Raw genomic sequence first — 5,023 nt, forward strand, 5'->3', positions numbered from 1 at the left:
ATACAAGAGGAAGTGAGGGGAAAGGGAAAAATAATACAAGGGGGCAAATGAATGATAGTAGAGGGGGCAGAGAGAGAAGAGAGGAGGGGAGGGGAGGGGAGGGGGGATAGTAGAGGATAGGAAAGGCAGTAGAACACAACAGACACTAGTATGGCAATATTGAAATCAATTGATGTGTAACTGATGTGATTCTGCAATCTGTATATGGGGTAAAAATGGGAGCTCATAAGCCACTTGAATCAAAGTGTGAAATATGATATATCAAGAACTATGTAATGTTTTGAACAACCAACAATAAAAAATTAAAAAAAAAAGAAACCATTCTAAAATTAAGAAACATAAAAAAAATAAAATAAAAAAGGGCAATGGACTTATCAAATTACTGATCCTGGCTGCAGCTGTACCACCACTAATCTTATTTTTTATTTTCTCCTTTAGCCCCATGGACTTGTACAAATTCAAGCCTTAGAAATAATACCATGTCTGCTTCATTCAGAGAAATACAACAACAACAACAAAACTCTTCATTCTTCAACATATAACAAGGCAGTTTATTCTTTCCAATACTATCTTATGAAACAAGATTAGTTAGATAACAAGATTTATTTTGAAATAAGAAGAAATTATACAATAATTTCAGTATATTCAAAAAAACATATGGTAAGCTCTGTGTTTATAACAATTAGCAAACATAGTTCTCAGTTATCATTAAGTACTGTGTGCCTCATTTTTTCAAGAAATGTGAATTTCTACTAATGTGTGATTAAAGGAATGCAAACTGCTAAAAAAAAAATACTTGTATTCCAAAGGCTCTGAGATATATTTTTAAAAACCAACTAAAAGTTGTTTAGGTAAACATGGAGCTGCTTTCAAGTTTGTCTCATAGCTATAGTAAATACACTTCTGAGCATAAAGAAATGTACTTTGTTTCAAATATCTCCATTTAGTGAGTTATTCATATAATACTTCTATTATAGTTGTTTTAGTAAACTTCCTAAATATTATAGTTGTTTTAGTAAACTTCCTAATAAAGTCAACAAGATATATGTTACCTGAAAATGGGTTATAAAGAAAATAATTTACTCATAAGATACAAATTTAAGTAAACTGAATTTTAATTATATATATTTTTAGTTGTAGGTGAACACAATACCTTTATTTTATTTTATTTTACTTGGTGTGGTACTGAGGATCAAACCCAGGGCCTCAATGCATGCTAGGTGAGCACTCTACCACTGAACCACAACCCCAGCCCAAGGAATCTGCATTTATAAACACCATCCTATTAAGCTTCATTGTGAGCAATTACATGATCCTTTCTCAGCAGTGAAACTAAAATATAGAATATTCGAAATCACATTGTATAAGACATAAAAATAATTATTGCTGTGTTTGTGGACCTGTAAGTTTCTCTGAAGATCAAATCAACTACTTTTTCAGGGTGTAGGGATAGGGAAACACACCTAGCATTTGATTGAAAGACATTTCATATTGCTAATGGAAGATGTATTAGAACAGGAAAATCTTTTGTTTTGCTCAGTTTATTCACACTACTTCCACATTTCAGTGCTTAAGAAAGCAGTTTTTTGCTTTGCTATAAATTTTTCATCTGCTATGATTTGAATGTTTGTCCCCTCTAAAACTCATATTGACAATGAATTGACATTGTAACAGCTTTAAGAGATGGAACCACAGGGCATGGTGGTAGATGCCTATAATCACAGTGACTCAGGAGGTTGAGGCAGAAGGATCTTGAGTTCAAAGCCAGCCTCAGCAAAAGCAAAGCTGCTAAGCAATTCAGTGAGACCCTATCTCTAAATAAAATACAAAATAGGGCTGGGGATGTGGCTCACTGTTGAGTGCCCCTGAGTTCAATCCCCAGTACCCTCCACCTAAAAAAAGAGGTGAGACATCCACCATCATGAGTGAAATTTGTGCTGTTATAACAGGATGCACATGGCACCCCTTACCTCCTCTCTCACCTTCTCTTCTCTCACCATGTGATGGTGCAGCAGGAAGGCCCTAGCCAGATGCTGACACCTTGACATTGGACTTGCCAGCCTCCAGAACTGTGAGAAATATCTGCTCATCCTAAGTTATCCAGTTGATGGTGTTGTACAACATGCATAAAGATATCATGAAAACATTCTTTTATGGTTCTTGGATTGGGATTCTCCAGAAAAACACCGATAGGACCTACCTGTCTGTGGATGTAGAAAGATTTTTTATGAAGTATTGCTTCATGTGATTATGAAGGTTGAGAAATCTGCAAGTTGGAAGCCCAGGAAAGCTACTGAAATACTTCTAATCCAAACCCAAAGGCCTGAGAACCAAGGAGCTGATGGCATAAGTCCTGGTCTGAGTTTGAAGGCCTAAGACTGGGGATGCAGGGCAGTAATGTTTGAGGACAGGAGAAGATGAAGGTCCCAGCTCAAGCAGAGAACAAGCTCATATTTTCTCCACCTTTTTATTCAACTGAGGCCTTCTATGGATTGAATGGTGCCCACTCACCTCAGCAAAGATGATTTTCTTTACTCACTCTACAGGTCCAGGTGCTAATCTCTTGAAAAGTCCTCACAGACATAGCCAGAAGTAATGCTTCATCATTCATCTGGCTTCTCTTAGCCCAATCAAGTTGACACACAGAATAACCATTAAAGCTCTCTTAAGCTATCCTTCTGACATTTGGAAAGTTGTGTTTTTGCTCCAGTCACTTGAGACTGGGTTTTAATGCAACTTCTTGAATCTGAATCAGAAGTCAACCCTCTCTGTAATGGTGTTCTGGGCCTTCCCAAACCAGCTTGAGAGATGATTGTTAAATGTTCAGATTGTTAAATATTTGCAGATATCCACATCATATTCTCTCTCTCTCTCTCTCTCTCTCTCTCTCTCTCTCTTGATTTTTGAGGTTATCACAGTATGAAGAAAGTTTTATTACTAGTGCTTTTTTGGTTAAACATGGCGGTGGCCCTGGACCAGCAGCTGTTGTATTCAAGGAGTGAGCAGAAGGTTTGGGGAGAAAGGGAGAGAGGACTCTGAGAGTGCTTACAGTTTGTGCAGCAGACTGTGGAAGCTATTAACTCACAGCGAGGAGAGGTACCATAGACCTTTCCAAAGTTTGCTCTAGAAGAAGTTATACTAGTAGAGAAGAGGGTGGTGATGAGCCTTCCAGCATCAAATCTGCAATTAGAGTAATTATCACTACTTCTACCATGATGGCATCAGATGGGCTCTGCTTCATCATTTAAGATTTCTAACTGAAGTTGAGCAAATGTAGCTTAATAACTGCCTCACAGCTAACACAGGGTGTTTTCGCCAGTTTTTTCACTTCTGTGACTAAAAGAACTTACAAGAACAATTTGAGAAGATAAATGGTTTATTTGGTATTCATGATTTCAGAGGTCTTAGTCCATACACAGTCAACTCCTTTGTTCTGGAACCAAGGTGAGGCAGAGTATCATGGTGGAAGTGAGCTGGGGGACAAAAGGACAGTCAGTGTAAGTAGTGAAGGATTGGGTCAGATAGATGGGGGCTAATTCAAGAGGAAATAAAATGCTAATGCCTCCAGAGCACTTTACCTCCTCCAACCTGGTGCCAAGGTTACCTGCCTCCAGGGAATTGTTCCTCCTAACAAGGAATTGTTAATGAATGCTTCCTGGGATGCTCCTTTCCTGCCTGTACCCCTGGAAGTCTCCTTTCCCACCTCTGGCCCACTTTTTGGCCACACAGGCAAGATAAGAGGAGGAGTGGAGAATGAGAATACAGGAAACCTAAACTGTATAAAAGGGGCAGGACACCCTTACTCCTTCAGGCACCAACTTGGACCCTCTCCTCTCCAGAGGAATCTATGTCCCTCTCTTTGTGTTCTACCTTCAAATAAAATGTTTTGCTATAGCCTCAGCATTTCTTGGATGTTCAGTCTTCAATACCAGGGGAACTGGACTTGAACCTCAACACTGTTATCAGAGAGTATGGCACAGGAAAACAGCTCAGGACATGACAATCTGGAAGCAGGGACTCTGCTCAACTCACTGGGGACAATGTATATGCCTCCAAAGCACAGCCCCAGTGAACCACCTCCTTTAGCCACTTCTGCCTATAGTCATTACCCAGTTAATCCATCCAAGTGGACTAACGCACTGATTAATTTAAGGCTCTTATAATCCAATCATTTCACCTCTACATATTCTTTCATATAAGCTTTGGGGGAACAGTTCATATCTAAGCCATAATACAGGAATTCAAAGTCCAAAAGGAAATTAGTAAATTCTTGATGAAAAAGAGAATTAAACACACAAAGTACCATACAACTAAATAATTTGGTTTTCAATCAATCAATCAATCAATCAATAAATGCATTTGCTCTCTAGGGCCTTACAATTGTGATACTATTCCCCATGGATTTCCAGAAAGAAAAATATTTTGGCTGAAATAAATATGTTATTAACTAGTTTCTGTCATACTTCCTTAAGACTGGCCTTTCTATGTAGTATTTCATCTCTTGCAAACTCTTGTGGGTAGCTATACTTTTCACAGATTAACTGATCCAAGTCCTCTCTGCCATTAGCTGAGTCCCATTCTCCCGGAGAACGCTTCTTTTGTAGGACTCAAACCTGATCCCGTAAGATGAGGTACCTGACATCAGAAATACTCTCCCTTTTAGACCCTGCCCTTTGCTCACAGTGTAATTTTACCTTAGAATATGTGGTAAGTATGACTGTCACCATTTCAAATAGCAAGTTTAGCAGAACACACAGCTGCATGAAATAAGAACTGTATTTCCCACCCTCTTTAAAAAGCCATTTTACTAAGCTCAAGCAATGACATATAATCAAAGTATAATATGCAGATTCCGGGAGTCTTCTTTAAGAGATACCTGGCGCAGTACCTTTCCCTGTCCCTTCCCGTTATCACAGCCTGGAACATGGATGCCAGCAATATGAATATGGCATCCATGCTTGGATGGTGGGGAGGTGAGTAAAAGATGCCCTTGGGCAGTCACCATTTTAGCCCTAAGCCACTC

Source organism: Marmota marmota, unplaced genomic scaffold (genome assembly GCF_001458135.2).
Source record: "Marmota marmota marmota unplaced genomic scaffold, marMar, whole genome shotgun sequence".
In the NCBI taxonomy this organism is placed as follows: Eukaryota; Metazoa; Chordata; class Mammalia; order Rodentia; family Sciuridae; genus Marmota; species Marmota marmota.